This window comes from Pelobates fuscus, chromosome 1 (assembly GCF_036172605.1).
Source record: "Pelobates fuscus isolate aPelFus1 chromosome 1, aPelFus1.pri, whole genome shotgun sequence".
NCBI classification, from domain to species: Eukaryota; Metazoa; Chordata; class Amphibia; order Anura; family Pelobatidae; genus Pelobates; species Pelobates fuscus.
The window spans coordinates 246,643,896-246,662,813 of NC_086317.1; positions in this window are offsets into that span (position 1 = coordinate 246,643,896).

The window sequence follows — 18,918 nt, forward strand, 5'->3', positions numbered from 1 at the left end:
CCCCATTTACATATTTATATATATATATATATATATATATATATATATTTATATTGTTTCATAGTTATGATTATTGGAGACATCCACTACCTACTCTAATACTATCCTACGCTGCCTTTTAGATAGGCTTGGCTTTCACCATGGATACCTCTACCCAGGAACAGAATTTACAAGCCCTCATTGGCCGCATCTGTCAAGAAGGCACTAACACGGGCTCGCCCACTAGACCCTAAAGACATAAATACGATGGAGGCTCCCCGATCTGAAGATTCGGAAGACTCTGAGTCCTCAAAAGTGAGACACCCCCATCCGCGCAAATGCCACTGGAAAGGGGACAGCCCTGAGCCTAAGAACAGCAAGGGTAAAGCTCCGGCTAGACACATTAAACAACCAGAGCCTAAGGAAAGGTTTACTAACCATCCTACATTGTCGGAAGAAGAGGAGGAAGCCTTTCACGCTCCTTTGGAAGTATTAGATGAATGGCAGACGGATTACTCGGATTCTGATGAAGAGACCGGTTGGTCAGAAACGACCTTGGGGGACATCCAATGACATCCCATCTGCCCTGCCAGTTCAGTCTGAAGGTACAAACGCCTTCATAGACACTCTGGGCCAACCACTCTTCGACCAACGCAGCATCAGACATCTACGATCCTCCAAATAGTCCCTACCGAATCACTTCGCTCAATATATTCATTTTTGGATTTGGAGACCTCTGGACCGGGAGGTCTGAAAAAGATTAAGGGCGGAATGCCCCAAACTGTTCCTTCCGGCTCGCCATGACCCCGGAATTCGATTTTATGGTATATACGTACCTGGCCAGGACTGGCGCAACCCCGTAAGGGAGTTGAACGCAGCTTGCGACTTATGCCAGAATATTAATGATGGCAGACGAAGCTCTCTCTCAGAAACTAATTTTAGACCTGTCCACGATTAGGGACTGGGCTCTACACTCTATTTGCCTGCTGGGCAACGCAAATGCGTCTTTATGTTCTGAGCGAAGGACAGCGGTGCTACTACACATTGACAGCAAACTGTCTGGGATCGAAAGAGCTTGGTCCCTTGGCCAACTGCCTGTTATTTGGAGAGCCTTTTATAAAAAAGCTACACAAACATGTTAATCCCTACACTACGCTTAATAAAGCCCAATCCTCTATGAGGAGAGTATTTCACCAACACCTACCCAGGTTTTTGCCAGGGCTGGCCGTCATGAGGGTCGTATTGCCAGCCACTTCTGGCCTACCAGCCACAGAAGATCCCACTCTCCTTCATTCTTCCCAAGTTACCACCCACGTGGCTCCTTCAGTCTTAGATCAGATCATGGCAGAGGAAGTAGGGCCCGAGGTCACATCAGACTACCTACAGGTGAGAAATTTTCCTCTGTACCTTTATTATCTTTGTCATGCAGGCAGATTGTCTCATTGTTTCCACAGGTGGACGAGGCTGTCGTCAGACACTTGGGTTTTGAACATGGTGAGAGGTTACTCAATCAAGTCTCATTCTCCACCTTGTGGGGATATTTATGGGGTGATAAATATTAAAATAATATTTTCATAAAAATTATCAAAAATTAATGTAATAATTTTTATTATTTCAAAAATGTATATAATGGCACTGTTCCCCGAAAGTAATAATATAATAAAGCTGAGAATTTCCCACCATATTTAATTCTCTTAGATCCTAGAGCAAGCTCAATTAGAGGATTTAACTCCACACAGTGAAGCTACAATGTCTTTATAAAAATATAATTTATTATGACAATAATAATAATATAATCATAATAATTTGTAACATGCGTGATAATAATCAGTGAATATTTAGTATAACATAGGTATACAAAGTTTGACAATGGTTTAAACACAATACTAGTGATGTACCAAACTGTCCGCCGGCGAACAGTTCCCGGCGAAATTAGCGTGTTCGCGTTCGCCGCGGCGGGCGGACACATGCGCAGTTCGATCCGCCCCCTATTCGTCATCATTGGGCAAACTTTGACCCTGTGCCTCTCGGTCAGCAGACACATTCCAGCCAATCAGCAGCACTCCCTCCCTTCCACACCCTCCAACCTCCCTCCCAGCATCCATTTTCGATTCATTCGGAAGATGCATGCTTAGTGAGAGGAGGGAAAGTTTAGCTGCTGCTGATTAGATAGGGAAATTGATAGCTAGGCTAGGGTATTCAGTGTCCACTACAATCCTGAAGGACTCATCTGATCTCTGCTGTAAGGACAGCACCCCAAAAAGCCCTTTTTAGGGCTATAACATCAGGCTGCTTTTTTTTTTTTTTTTTTCCTGTGTAATGTAATTGCAGGTGCCTGCCTGCCAGCTTCTGTGTGAGGTTCACATTGGATACTGTGCCTATTTGCCCAGTGCCACCACTCATATCTGTTTTAACAATAGGTTAAGCTTTACATTTAAAATAAATATTTTTTTTTCACTGTAATAGAAGAGCAGTTGCCTGCCTGCCAGCTTCTGTGTGAGGTTCACATTGGATACTGTGCCCACTTGCCCAGTGCCACCACTCATATCTGTTTTAACAATTGGTTAAGCTTTAGATTTAAAATAAATATTTTTTTTTCACTGTAATAGAAGAGCAGTTGCCTGCCTGCCAGCTTCTGTGTCAGGTTGGATGCCTTGCCCATTTGCACAGTCAGTGCCACCACTCATATCTGTTTTAACAATTGGTTAAGCTTTAGATTTTAAATAAATAATTTTTTTCACTGTAATAGAAGAGCAGTTGCCTGCCTGCCAGCTTCTGTGTGAGGTTCACATTGGATACTGTGCCCACTAGCCCAGTGCCACCACTCATATCTGTTTTAACAATTGGTTAAGCTTTAGATTTAAAATAAATAATTTTTTTTCACTGTAATAGAAGAGCAGTTGCCTGCCTGCCAGCTTCTGTGTCAGGTTGGATGCCTTGCCCATTTGCACAGTCAGTGCCACCACTCATATCTGTTTTAACAATAGCTTAAGCTTTAGATTTTAAAGAAATCATTTTTTTTCACTGTAATAGAAGATCAGTTAGTTGTCTGCAAGCGTCTGGGTGTAAGGCCTACTTCAGCGTGTGCTCTGCAGACCTGTGCCAGCGTGCTTTGACAGTTGCCAATCATATCTGGTGTCTCTTTAGCGTGCTTTTACAAAGAAAAAAGGTTTCCAGTGTAAGCTAATAGCATACAGTCAGTGTCCTTCAAGCGGCTCTGTCAGGCCTTCCTTCAGCGTGTGCCCTGCACAACCCTGCCAGCGTGCTTTGACAGTTGCCACTCATATCTTGTGTCTCTATAGCGTGCTTTTACAACCAAAATTTTGTTTCCACTGTAATAGAAGAGCAGTTGCCTGCCTGCCAGCTTCTGTGTGAGGTTCACATTGGATACTGTGCCCACTAGCCCAGTGCCACCACTCATATCTGTTTTAACAATTGGTTAAGCTTTAGATTTAAAATAAATAATTTTTTTTCACTGTAATAGAAGAGCAGTTGCCTGCCTGCCAGCTTCTGTGTCAGGTTGGATGCCTTGCCCATTTGCACAGTCAGTGCCACCACTCATATCTGTTTTAACAATAGCTTAAGCTTTAGATTTTAAAGAAATCATTTTTTTTCACTGTAATAGAAGATCAGTTAGTTGTCTGCAAGCGTCTGGGTGTCAGGCCTACTTCAGCGCGTGCTCTGCAGACCTGTGCCAGCGTGCTTTGACAGTTGCCAATCATATCTGGTGTCTCTTTAGCGTGCTTTTACAAAGAAAAAAGGTTTCCAGTGTAAGCTAATAGCAGACAGTCAGTGTCCTTCAAGCGGCTCTGTCAGGCCTTCCTTCAGCGTGTGCCCTGCACAACCCTGCCAGCGTGCTTTGACAGTTGCCACTCATATCTTGTGTCTCTATAGCGTGCTTTTACAACCAAAATTTTGTTTCCACTGTAATAGAAGAGCAGTTGCCTGCCTGCCAGCTTCTGTGTGAGGTTCACATTGGATACTGTGCCCACTAGCAAAGTGCCACCACTCATATCTGTTTTAACAATTGGTTAAGCTTTAGATTTAAAATAAATAATTTTTTTTCACTGTAATAGAAGAGCAGTTGCCTGCCTGCCAGCTTCTGTGTCAGGTTGGATGCCTTGCCCATTTGCACAGTCAGTGCCACCACTCATATCTGTTTTAAAAATAGCTTAAGCTTTACATTTAAAATAAATATTTTTTTTTCACTGTAATAGAAGGGCAGTTAGTTGTCTGCAAGCGTCTGGGTGTCAGGCCTACTTCAGCGTGTGCTCTGCAGACCTGTGCCAGCGTGCTTTGACAGTTGCCACTCATATCTGGTGTCTCTATAGCGTGCTTTTACAACCAAAATTTTGTTTCCACTGTAATAGAAGAGCAGTTGCCTGCCTGCCAGCTTCTGTGTGAGGTTCACATTGGATACTGTGCCTACTTGCCCAGTGCCACCACTCATATCTGTTTTAACAATTGGATAAGCTTTACATTTAAAATAATTTTTTTTTTCACTGTAATAGAAGAGCAGTTAGTTGTCTGCAAGCGTCTGGGTGTCAGGCCTACTTCAGCGTGTGCTCTGTAGACCTGTTCCAGCGTGCTTTGACAGTTGCCAATCATATTTGGTGTCTCTATAGCGTGCTTTTAAAACCAAAATTTGTTTTTCACTGTTATAGATTGAATAGCAGTTACTTGTCTTCAAGCGGGTGTCTCAGGCCTACAGTGTGTGCTCTGCAGAACTGTTCCAGTGCACATTGCCAATCATATCTGGTGTCTCTATAGCGTGCTTTTAAAACCAAAATTTGTTTTTCACTGTTATAGATTGAATAGCAGTTACTTGTCTTCAAGCGGCTCTGTCAGTCCTTCCTTCAGCGTGCGCTCTGCAGAACTGTTCCAGTGCACATTGCCAATCATATCTGGTCTCACAGTAGCTTGCACACATAGTACCACTAATCCGCCAAAAAATGACAGGCAGAGGCAGGCCACCCCGCAGGGGCCGTCGTGGTCGTGGTGCTGTGATTCCCTTTTGCCCTAGAATAATGCCCAGTTTTCAGAAGCCACGTATCCTGAACTTGAAAAGTTCTGAGGACTTAGTTGACTGGCTAATACAGGACACCCAATCTTGTACAGCCTCCGCTCGGAACCTTGACGCACCATCCTCCTCCAGCTTAGCTTCAGGCACCTCTCAAGATAGCACTCACCCGCCTGCCGCCACCACCAAAACTAGCACCACAGCCGCTTTACTTGGTATGTCAGAGGAGTTATTCACACACCCGTTTGAAGAAATGAGTGATGCGCAACCATTATTGCTAGAGGATGTAGATAACAGGGATATGTCTCAGGCAGGCAGCATTAAACACATGGAGGTACGGTGTGATGATGATGATGTTGTACCCGCTGCTGCTTCCTTTTCTGAGTTGTCAGATACAAGCGAAGCGGTTGATGATGACGATGCGTCCATGGATGTCACGTGGGTGCCCGCTCGGCAAGAAGAAGAACAGGGCGAAAGTTCAGATGGGGAGACAGAGAGGAGGAGGAGACGAGTTGGAAGCAGGGGGGGTCGTCGCAAGGAGCTAGTGGCACAGTCAGACAGCATGCATCGGCACCCGGGGTCAGCCCGACAGCACGCCAATCAACGCATGCTGTGTCCACCACCAGAATGCCGTCATTGCAGAGCTCAGCAGTGTGGCTTTTTTTTGTGTGTCTGCCTCTGACAACAGCGATGCCATTTGCAACCTGTGCCAAAGGAAACTGAGTCGTGGGAGGTCCAACACCCACCTAGGTACAACTGCTTTGCGTAGGCACATGATCTCACATCACAAATGCCTATGGGATCAAAACATGAGTACAAGCAGCACGCCTACTCTAAGCCGCCATCCTCCTCCTGGTCCAGCATCTTCAGCCACGTCAACCACTGCTGTCCTTCTTGCCCCCTCTCAACCATCCGCCACTCCGTCTCCCGCCTTGAGCAGTTCCCGCTCATCTGCCCACAGTCATGTGTCTGTCAAGGACATGTTTGAGCGTAAGAAGCCAATGTCACCAAGTCACCCCCTTGCCCAGCGTCTGACAGCTGGCTTGTCCGAACTATTAGCCCCGCCAGCTTTTACCATACAATCTGGTTGAGTCTGAGGCGTTCAAAAAATTTGTAGCTATTGGGACACCGCAGTGGAAGGTACCCGGCCGGAATTTCTTTTCACAAAAGGCAATCCCCAACTTGTACTCGATTGTGCAAAAGGAAGTCATGGCATGTCTGGCACACAGTGTTGGGGCAAGGGTCCATCTGACCACTGATACCTGGTCTGCAAAGCATGGTCAGGGCAGGTATATCACCTACACTGCGCATTGGGTAAACCTGCTGACGGCTGACAAGCAAGGAATGCGTGGCATTGCAGAGGAGTTGGTGACACCGCCACGAATTGCAGGCAGTCCTGCTGCCACCTCCTCTACTCCTCCTACTCCATCCTCTTCCATAACCTCCTCGGCTGAGTCCTCTTGTGCCGCTGCTTCTTGCTCCACATCAACGGCACCCCCCCAGCTCCCCAGGTACTATTCCACATCCCGGATACGGCAGTGTCACGCCGTCTTGGGTTTGACTTGCTTGAAAGCAGAGAGTCACACCGGACAAGCACTCCTGTCCGCCCTGAACGCACAGATGGAAAAGTGGCTGACTCCGCAGCAACTGGATATCAGCAAAGTGGTGTGTGACAACGGAAAAAATTTGATAGCGGCATTGAAGTTGGGCAAGTTGACACATGTGCCGTGCATGGCACATGTGTGTAATCTGATCATACAACGCTTTGTGCATAAGTACACAGGCTTACAGGACGTCCTGAAGCAGGCCAGGAAGGTGTGTGGCCATTTCAGGCGTTCCTACACGGCCATGGCTCACTTTGCCGATATCCAGCGGCGAAACAACATGCCAGTGAGGCGCTTGATTTGCGACAGCCCTACACGTTGGAATTCAACACTCCTAATGTTCGACCGCCTGCTCCAACAAGAAAAAGCTGTTAATGAATATTTGTATGACCGGGGTGCTAGGACAGCCTCTGGGGAGCTGGGAATTTTTTTGCCACGTTACTGGACGCTCATGCGCAATGCCTGTAGGCTCATGCGTCCTTTTGAGGAGGTGACAAACCTAGTCAGTCGCAGTTGTGTGTGTGAGTGTGTATGGCTGTCTGCCTGTGTGTGTGTGTGTGACAGGGTGAAGATTTCTTGCACATGGGTGTGACAGGGTGAAGATTTCTTGCACAGGGCGCCCAAAGGCCTAAGGCTGGCCCTGCGCATGGGTCAGTGGCTCTGCACCAGACTTCCCTCCAATTGATCAAAGTTAAAGGATTTCAAGTGGACTGATTACAATTACAGGGCCTCTAAAGAGTCCTGTATTGTTATTTGTCGTCACTACCTTCCCGCGTCGGGAGTGGGTCATTTGCACCCCTGCTGCCTTCCTTGCATGTGGTAGCTGTTTGTCAGGGATTTGTCAATCCATATCTGCCAAGTGACCCTATGTACACTGTGTGCAGAATTATTAGGCAAATGAGTATTTTGACCACATCATCCTCTTTATGCATGTTGTCTTACTCCAAGCTGTATAGGCTCGAAAGCCTACTACCAATTAAGCATATTAGGTGATGTGCATCTCTGTAATGAGAAGGGGTGTGGTCTAATGACATCAACACCCTATATCAGGTGTGCATAATTATTAGGCAACTTCCTTTCCTTTGGCAAAATGGGTCAAAAGAAGGACTTGACAAGCTCAGAAAAGTCAAAAATAGTGAGATATCTTGCAGAGGGATGCAGCACTCTTAAAATTGCAAAGCTTCTGAAGCGTGATCATCGAACAATCAAGCGTTTCATTCAAAATAGTCAACAGGGTCGCAAGAGAAACCAAGGCGCAAAATAACTGCTCATGAACTGAGAAAAGTCAAGCGTGCAGCTGCCAAGATGCCACTTGCCACCAGTTTGGCCATATTTCAGAGCTGCAACATCACTGGAGTGCCCGAAAGCACAAGGTGTGCAATACTCAGAGACATGGCCAAGGTAAGAAAGGCTGAAAGACGACCACCACTGAACAAGACACACAAGCTGAAACGTCAAGACTGGGCCAAGAAATATCTCAAGACTGATTTTTCTAAGGTTTTATGGACTGATGAAATGAGAGTGAGTCTTGATGGGCCAGATGGATGGATTGGTAAAGGGCAGAGAGCTCCAGTCCGACTCAGACGCCAGCAAGGTGGAGGTGGAGTACTGGTTTGGGCTGGTATCATCAAAGATGAGCTTGTGGGGCCTTTTCGGGTTGAGGATGGAGTCAAGCTCAACTCCCAGTTTCTGGAAGACACCTTCTTCAAGCAGTGGTACAGGAAGAAGTCTGCATACTTCAAGAAAAACATGATTTTCATGCAGGACAATGCTCCATCACACGCGTCCAAGTACTCCACAGCGTGGCTGGCAAGAAAGGGTATAAAAGAAGAAAATCTAATGACATGGCCTCCTTGTTCACCTGATCTGAACCCCATTGAGAACCTGTGGTCCATCATCAAATGTGAGATTTACAAGGAGGGAAAACAGTACACCTCTCTGAACAGTGTCTGGGAGGCTGTGGTTGCTGCTGCACGCAATGTTGATGGTGAACAGATCAAAACACTGACAGAATCCATGGATGGCAGGCTTTTGAGTGTCCTTGCAAAGAAAGGTGGCTATATTGGTCACTGATTTGTTTTTGTTATGTTTTTGAATGTCAGAAATGTATATTTGTGAATGTTGAGATGTTATATTGGTTTCACTGGTAAAAATAAATAATTGAAATGGGTATATATTTGTTTTTTGTTAAGTTGCCTAATAATTATGCACAGTAATAGTCACCTGCACACACAGATATCCCCCTAAAATAGCTATAACTAAAAACAAACTAAAAACTACTTCCAAAAATATTCAGCTTTGATATTAATGAGTGTTTTGGGTTCATTGAGAACATGGTTGTTGTTCAATAATAAAATTAATCCTCAAAAATACAACTTGCCTAATAATTCTGCACTCCCTGTATATCTGCTGTCAGTACACAGGAAAAGTTTAAATATTTCTTGTTCTACGTTCTCTGCAACTCCACGCAGCAACTCATCCAATACGTGAAGATCTGGGGTTTCTCTGACTCTCCTCAGTAGTGTATCAAACAGAGTCTGCACTGTGGTAACACGGACATCTTCAGGACATAACTCAACTATTTGCAGATAGGCAGTCTGCAGCTTCTCTTTTTCACCTGTTCTCTTCTTTCTCTTATGCGTATTCTTGTCTATATGCACGTGGTCTCTTGCCTTTCTTTTAACCAATTCGTTCCTTCCATATGGTTTCAAAAGATCTCTGGCATCATTACTTTCAACGCAAATAACGTCATCATAGTTAGTCTCCTCATTATTCACCGGGAAGAGAGTGTTTGCACTGACTACCCACAGCATGCTCTTGCCATTGCCTACTCCACCTTCAACGACAGGGTGCAAGTCCCAAGGAGAAGGATCATTCACTTTATTATCTGTCTTTATTTCACAAGTAGTGCCTGGAACATCCTCATGGGTCACAAGATGTAAATCTGGACTAATGTCAACCCCAGGGTCTGGAAAATCATCAATTTGAAATTTTTCGAATAATCCCAGTGGGCTGCCACATTCTTCCTCCTCTGATGGTATTAAAGTTTGCAGAGATTCACTATGGGGTGGTGTCAAGCATTTTGGAGAACAATTAAGCATCTCCATCCCAATAGGTTTCAGATGTCCTATCAGCTCTTCCACCCTATGCGATACTATGGGCAGGCTACCTGTGACGTCATTACTCACGGCCCTATTTCACGCGGACACTCTGTGTCAGTGTGTATCATGGTGTCTGTGGACAGGGAACAGTCTCTATTCTGCTCTGTGTCAGTGTGTATCATGGTCTCTGTGGACGGTGAACAGTCTCTATTCTGCTCTGTGTCAGTGTTTATCATGGTCTCTATGTGGACGGTGAACAGTCTCTATTCTGCTCTGTGTCAGTGTGTATCAGGGGTTTTGAGGACAGGTGTCAATCCATATCTGCCAAGTGACCCTATGTAGGGGGAACAGTCTCTATTCTGCTCTGTGTCAGTGTGTATCAGGGGTTTTGAGGACAGGTGTCAATCCATATCTGCCAAGTGACCCTATGTAAGGGGAACAGTCTCTATTCTGCTCTGTGTCAGTGTGTATCAGGGATCATTAGGATAGGTGTCAATCCATATCTGCCAAGTGACCCTATGTACAGGGCCAGATTAAGAGCCCAGTGGGCCTGGTGCTGACACTTATGATGGGCCTATTTACAGAATCATATCGACCAAAAACACAAATAATCATACCTCCCAAGCGTCATGTATCTTATGGAGATGGTGTTGGAGGGAAAATCAAAAGATGCAGCTATACGAAAACACATACTCTATGCTAATCTCTCTCTAATTTATGCTTTCATCTTTCAAGTAAATCCATATCCCCTAAAAGCAGTGTCCAGTGAAGCAGGAAGTCAATGTGCAGGTTAAAAGAGTGTGCCAATGGCGCGAATCACGCGACCAGACCTGCCAAAAGGGGTGAACATGCCCAAAAAGGGGGCATGTTTGTCCAAAGAATTGGAAGGCCAGCCTGGCATGAATGCATGTCAGGCTGCCTGCCAATCATGCAGGCTGTCCATCTAAGGGCATACTATGCAGGCAGCACCCTGAGCTTGACATAAATGCATCAAATAATGTGCCTACGCCATGCTTTTTAAGGTCTGTCCCCTAGCACTCACATGTCCACTTGTCTCCTTATCATCTTATCTCCTTATCACTAGCAGGCACAAGTTCCTGGTATATAGTCTGGGACAGAGAAAATGTGTATGTAGTGAGTGTAGAAGAAAGGGGGCATGCTACAGTGTTAGAGAGACCAAAGTCTGCATTATCTAAACTAATTTTATTGTCAGCCAGTCCACACAGGTTTTATTCCCATGCAACCCTCTTAAGCTTCCAAATTTAAAGGGACACTATAGTCATCAGAACAACTACAGCTTATTGTATTTGTTCTGGTAAGTAGAATCATTCCCTCCAGGTTTTTTTTTGCAGTAAACACTGTCTTTACAGAGAAAATAACTCTGATATCCACTCCTTAGAAGGCTGTTAGAGGTGCCTCCTGGGGTAGTACTGCCTAGTGTGCAGCACTGCCATTCAGTGTCTCCACCCTCTGCATGCAGAACTTTCCTCATAGAGATGCATTGAATCGATGTATCTTCATGATGAGATGCTGATTGGCCAGGGCTATGTTTGACTTGTGCTTGCTCTGCCCTTGATCTCCCTAGTTGACAGTCTCAGCCAATCCTATGGGGAAGCATTGTAATTTGCTCAGACCACCAATTCTGATTATGTCAGCAGACAGAGTCAGTTCAGAAGCAGACAGGGACAGAGCCAGCAGCTGCAGACTTGAATACAAGTAAGAGTTTACTATATTTAGGGAGGCAAGAGAGGGCCAGGGGGGCTAAATAGGGGTGTTAACATAATAAGGTTAGAAATACATGATTGTGTTCCTGACCCTATAGTGTTCCTTTAAGCAAGAGTATGTGAAGAGTAGTTAGGGTTGCCACCTTTCTTGGAAAAAAAAGCCTTACACATTTGCATAATTAATTAGTTATGCGTGACATCACATGATGTAAATCACAAGGAGTGACATCAGAGAAAATTCTGTAAAATCACCAACAAACTACTCACAGTTTAATTCTGCTGTATAGATGGACTGCTCCCAGTGGGTTCTCCCTGTGTCTCAGTCTCGCAGGTCACCCAGTCTCTCAGTGTCCCTATGTATCACAGTGTCAGTGTCCCCATGTCGCCCAGTTTTCTAGTCTCCCAGTGTCTCAGTGTTCCCATTTCACCCAGTGTCCCCATGTCTCACTGTGTCCCCATGTCACTGAGACACTTGGAGACACAGGGAGACATGGAGACACTGGGAGACATGGGGCACTGAGACACTTGGGGACACATGGAGACATGGAGACACTGAGTCACTAGGGACACTGGTAGACATGGGGAAACTGGGAGCCATGGGGCACTGAGACACTAGGGACACTGAGACATGGGGACACAGACAAAGTGGGGACACTGAGAGACTAGGGGACACTGAGAGACTAGGGGACACTGTGTCCCTAGTGTCTCCATGTCCCAATGTCTTTGTGTCTCCCAATGTCCCTATGTCTCAGTGTCCCCATGTGTCTCAGTGTCCCCATTTCTCCCAGTGTCCCCTAGTGTCTCAGTGTCCCCCGTGTTTTCAGGTGTCCCCAAGTGTCTCAGTGTCCCCAAGTCTCCCAGTATCCCCTAGTGTCTGTGTCCCCATGTGTCCCCTAGTTTCGCAGTGTCCCTTAGTGTCTCAGTGTCCCCATGTCTCCATGCTGCCTTTCCCCCATCCCTCACTTACTTGAGCTGCAGAGCTGCTGTGTGGACTCTCTGTGCTGTGTAGCTGCTCCCCCACGGATCAGTGAGTAGTAGAGAAAGGCAGGGAGGGATATGCTGTTACTTCCTATCCCTGCCTCTCTCCACACACAGTGACCCCTACTGGCCGGAGTTGGTATTGCAGAGTAATTTCCGTTTCTGCTGAGAAAAATACCTGCATTTGTATTGCTGCAATACTGGTAATGGACAGGCAGCCTCAAATACCAGCTGTGCCAGTAAAATACCAGTCAGGTGGAAAACCTAAGAGTAGTGTGTGAAAAAAAAATGTTACGCCTGATATTTTAAATGGGCATATTCCATGGGCCTGGGCCTGGAGCTGCAGCTCCATCAGCCCCTATGTTAATCCGGCCCTGCCTATGTAGGGGGAACAGTCCCTATTCTGCTCTGTGTCAGTGTGTATCATGGTCTCTGTGGACGGTGAACAGTCTCTATTCTGCTCTGTGTCAGTGTGTATCATGGTCTCTGTGGACAGGGAACAGTCTCTATTCTGCTCTGTGTCAGTGTGTATCAGGGGTTTTGAGGACAGGTGTCAATCCATATCTGCCAAGTGACCCTATGTAGGGGTAACAGTCCCTATTCTGCTCTGTGTCAGTGTGTATCATGGTCTCTGTGGACGGTGAACAGTCTCTATTCTGCTCTGTGTCAGTGTGTATCATGGTCTCTGTGGACAGGGAACAGTCTCTATTCTGCTCTGTGTCAGTGTGTATCAGGGGTTTTGAGGACAGGTGTCAATCCATATCTGCCAAGTGACCCTATGTAGGAGGAACAGTCCCTATTCTGCTCTGTGTCAGTGTGTATCAGGGGTTTTGAGGACAGGTGTCAATCCATATCTGCCAAGTGACCCTATGTAGGAGGAACAGTCCCTATTCTGCTCTGTGTCAGTGTGTATCAGGGGTTTTGAGGACAGGTGTCAATCCATATCTGCCAAGTGACCCTATGTAGGGGGAACAGTCCCTATTCTGCTCTGTGTCAGTGTGTATCATGGGTTTTGAGGACAGGTGTCAATCCATATCTGCCAAGTGACCCTATGTAGGGGGAACAGTCCCTATTCTGCTCTGTGTCAGTGTGTATCAGGGGTTTTGAGGACAGGTGCCAATCCATATCTGCCAAGTGACCCTATGTAGGAGGAACAGTCCCTATTCTGCTCTGTGTCAGTGTGTATCAGGGGTTTTGAGGACAGGTGTCAATCCATATCTGCCAAGTGACCCTATGTAGGGGGAACAGTCCCTATTCTGCTCTGTGTCAGTGTGTATCAGGGGTTTTGAGGACAGGTGTCAATCCATATCTGCCAAGTGAACCTATGTAGGGGGAACAGTCTCTATTCTGCTCTGTGTCAGTGTGTATCAGGGCTGGGCTTTGAGGACAGGTGTCAATGTTAGGTGATTTCTGCCCTTTATGGATTAAAAGCAGACTCTGCATCAACTGTGCAATTTTCGATGGGAGTTTTGCCATGGATCCCCCTCTGGCATGCCACAGTCCAGGTGTTAGTCCCCTTGAAACAACTTTTCCATCACTATTGTGGCCATAAAGAGTCCCTGTTGTTTTTAAAATTCGCCTGCCCATTGAAGTCAATGGCGGTTCGCGCGGTTCGCCGGTTCGCGAACATTTGCGGAAGTTCACGTTCGCCGTTCGCGAACCGAAAATTTCGGGTTCGCGACAACACTACACAATACAATGGCTACAGCACCAACTGTCAAGACGTAACTAAATTTATGATAGGTAAACAATCTCACTTGAATAGAAAGACTATGTATAGTATCCCGTCGTCCCTGATCCACAAATTATTGAATCAGTGACTAGGAAAAAAGGTCAGGATGGTGGTACCAGGTCCACCTAAGAATGGGCTTGAACCCCAGTATCAACATGAAATTGTAAAAGAATAAATGGATTGGGTAGCGTCTCCCCCTTAGAAACTAGGAAAAGGGGGAAAAGAAGCTCCCAATCAACCTGGTATGGAGAAAAGAAGGACAGTTTAAATGATATACCTATAGGTATGTCCAAGTGTAAATAAAGGTATCTAAAAATAAAGCATGCTAATGTTGGGAAACTAGTAATATATGTATCCTAACATAAACAGTGAAACACTGTAACTTTATTAAATCAACTATAGAGAGGATACAAAATATCAATTCCCAAGAGATGCTTGATTACTAGAGAAAATTCCCCTGTGGATAGTATCTTGATGCCCAACTAAAAAATAAGGCATATTAAACACTGGAAACTCCAAATGTGCCTATTGGGCAATCCATAGAGGAAAGGCAGATAGTGAGAGGTGATACCTTTAAATCTTAAAGAAGTTCAGCAGATGGGACAGAGGATCCTATAGGTATATCATTTAAACTGTCCTTCTTTTCTCCATACCAGGTTGATTGGGAGCTTCTTTTCCCCCTTTTCCTAGTTTCTAAGGGGGAGACGCTACCCAATCCTTTTATTCTTTTACAATTTCAAACAATCTCACTTCACAGAAAGCAGAACTTCACTTAGAAACGACTTCACAAAGAACACAGAATTCCACAGAATACAACAGTGCAGTGAGAAGCAATAAAAACTTCGGCTGACAGTTAGAGCACACTGATTAACTCTTCCAATGCTGGCTAGAATCCTTCTAGGCATATAATATCCTATTCTATTGCAACCAGATCATTAACCATTCCTGGAACCATCCAATAAAAATAATCTACCAGATTTTACATTAGCCGAATTTTAATTTCCCTACATAAGGTACTCTTAGTACAGAGCAAGTCAATATTTCTGGATAACATGTGTCATGCTAACCTGTTGGTAAATGTAACCGTTAATATAAAATTTATTTAATTCCATCTGCAGTAATGCAATTTGTATAATCATATATTCTTTAGTTAATTAAGATTTCTAATTCTTGAAATCTGACAAGATTTATCCAGATATATTACGCTATGTAAAATTTTAATTAATTTCAATGAATTAAATAAAACCAGCATAATTACCAGTTATGTTGTAGAAGTTCTTATCAGATGAATAGATAGTCCCAGGAAATTGTTTCTTAAGTATGGTTATGATTGTATGGAGGTGTGCATGTAATAGAGAAAGTGGTGATGGTTTGGAAAGTGGAGTCAAAGAGAGTTTGAATGTGGTCAAAGACTATGAGTCTTTGAATGTCAGATTTGAGTGTCAGTCCCAGAGAGTTGAAGGTCTGAATGTGTATGTCTGAATGTCCGAGTGTGGATTTCCCTCTCTCTTCCCTTTGTTCTTACTTTTTAAAGGGCCAAACCTTCTTGTCCTGGAAAGAGTTAACTTCATTTGATGATGATTTTAATGTAATTTGGCTATAATCTATAATGGCCAATATAACTCAAATTTGCTGTCACCACAAAGCATTTCTTTCTTTCTTAACCAGACTTCGTGTCTATAATTTCGATCGTATTTCTAAAATTAACACCTCCTAACCTTAATTTCACCCTATTTCTTACAATGGGACCTTGTGAGAGTTAGAAAGTAAAATTAATTACTAAGTCTTATCTATAACTGTTATCTGGTTCTTGTGTGAAGCTATGTGTAAGGTTATTCTATTCCATTAACATGTATTAAATAATATGATATTTTTTATTGATATTTATCAATTAATAGTCTATATTATTAACATGATACTAATTATATGTGTTTAATATAATAGTAAATAAGTGTATAGTGGGTAGATGTATATCACTTATATATACTTGTTTCTGGGTTAGTGTTCCACCCCTATTCTTGCTGTGAGACTCCATTCCTTATCACTTGCTTTGTTTTAAGTGTGACTGCCAGCAGACACTTTTAATTTCTGTCTTAGCACAAAATGTCTGCCGATATAAATATACTGACAGCCTTACCAACCAGACCGTCCGTATCCTACATCCACTTCATAGGAACATCAACTCAGATTGGACACGGAACTTCGATCCCTTCTAGCCAAAGGGGCAATACAACCTTCGGAGGATGACGGGCAAATTTTTCAGTTCAGTTTTTCTGGTCTAGAAGAAATCAGGGGAATATCACCCTGTCATAAATGTATGACGGCTGAACTCCTTCGTTGTCTACAGACACTTCAAAATAGAAGGTATCCACCTCCTTCGAGACGTCCATCACCCAGGAGACTGGTTTACCCACCTCGACCTAAAGGACGCATACCTGTCGATTCCTGTGGACGTGCCAAGCACTTCCTTCGTTTCCTTTGGAAAGGTCGACCTTTCCAATTCACATGCCTTCCGTTCAGGCCCTGGGCTCAGCCCCATGGTGTTTCACCAAACTCCTGAAACCAGTCACGGTACACCTACAAAACCAGGGGTATTCGCTGCATTATTTATCTAGACGATCTCTTACTTTTCTGCAACAATGTCTCCAGACTGTGATCTCAGACACAATTTACATCTCCTTACTAGAATTCTTGAGTTTCGTGGTCAACCGAGAGAAATCTGCACTCACTCCTTCCCATATGGTTCAGTTTCTGAGTTTCGAGATCAACACTTCCAAGTGCATCCTCTGTCTCCCTCAATCAAAAAAATTCTGCAATCAGGAAGGAACACAGAAGGATGTTACATTTAGATCTGGTTCCCCCCTGAACGCTGGCACGGATTGTGGGTCTACCCTCAGCCTCAATACAGACCATCTACCCAATACCATCTACCCAATACCTTTGCATTATCAAGTCATGCAGCGCTTAAAAGTGCAGCTTCTTCAGCTTCAACCCTCATACCCCAAGTGGTTCCCTTAACAGCAGAAGTCCAAGAAGAACTTCAATGGTGGCTCCTCCACATGTCAGCATGGAATGGCAAAGCAATCTTCGGTCCCACCCCAGACTTCATTGTGGAATCGGACGCAAGTCTATGGGGATGCTTCTGGCCCGATGCTTCTGGCCTTGGACATCAGCAGAGAACATATTTCATATCAACTGTCTACAATTGATTGCTATACGCAGTTTGGCCAAACATCTCTCGAACTGTTGCATACTGTTGAGAATGGACAACATCTCCGCAGTGCAATACATCAATCGCCTGGGCGGGGCCCGGTCACGAGTGCTTTCAGAAGTAACAAAAGATATTTACAGTTTCTGTTTTCAATACAATATTACCCTTCAGGCAGAATACCTTCCCAGAGTGGCAAACCTCATGGCGGATTGGTTCCCCTAGACATTGGAGAGACGTCAGTGACTGGTGACTCCACCGATCCGTGTTCCTACGCATCTCCCACCTGAGAGGACCCTTCAGGATAGAACTCTTTGTGTCCCACACAAACTACCAGGTCCCCAGGTTCTTCAGCTGGCTTCCAGACCCAGAATGTTAAGCGGTGGACACTTTTCTCCAGGAGTGGCCAGTACACAGAGCTTATGCTTTCCCTCCTTTTGCGAGGATCTCCAGAGTCTTACTGCAGGTCCGCAGACAGCAGGTCAAACTGATATTACTGACTGCATTGTGGGAGGGCAGAGCTTGGTTCCCGGATCTCCTAGACCTCTCCTGCCAGGACCCACATCAGTTGTCAAGTTTACATCAGTTGCCAAGCTTGAAGGCCTCAGTTCCAGTTTAGATTCATCTCAATGTCTTGGTCCGTTATCTTCATTGGTTATTCTGTTTCTGATGAATTCGCAGCTCAAAAGAGGGGGAGTGGCTTGGAGAGCAGAGTCTTATACTGTATTACTCATTTTTGATTGGTTCTCACTGTTTCTGAGACTTAAGCAAAATATTTGCCTCCTGAGGGCGTGGCCTAACAGCGGAGCGGAATGGCTGCCTAATCTCTGAGCTCCTCTGTGCCCGCCCTGCAAATCGCTAGAAAGCTGCCCCAAACGCTACTATGGGGAAACACACAAGGACCGGGGGCACCCCCAAACCGTCGGGCACCCGCCCACCGGCAATCCAGGCATCGGTCAGGCAATATATGACCGCACAGCCGGACCCATCGTCCCAGGCCTCCGCTGAGGCCTTCCTGTACTCGGAGGCCTCATCCATGAGCCCGAGCTCCCAGGGCGGCGAGGCCGGCGGGGAGACCCCGGAACATCCACCGGCGGATTGGATGGCCCTGCTGAGAGCACTGCCCACCAGGACTGACCTGACCCAGGCCACATCAGCCCTCCATGCCTCGATCCGGGCTGACCTCCAACTGATGAGAGCAGACATGCAAGGTATGGCGGACAGCATGGCACGACTGGAAGCAGACCATGACAACCTCACTGCTGCCCACACAAACACAGAGTCCACGCTCCACAGCCACACTGCCCACATGCAAGCCATGGCACGCCACATCGAATACCTCGACAATAGGGGCCGCAGAAACAACCTGCGGATCAGGGGCCTACCTGAAGGCGAAGAGTCCCCAACCCAGCTCACTGACACGCTCACCGCCCTGTTTAACGACCTCCTGGGCCGTCCTGCGGAATCACCAATCGATTATGTCCGAGCCCATAGGGCGCTAAGACCCAGGGGCCCGGAGGGGGCACCACCAAGAGACGTAATTTGCTGCCTAACCATATTCTCCCTCAAAGA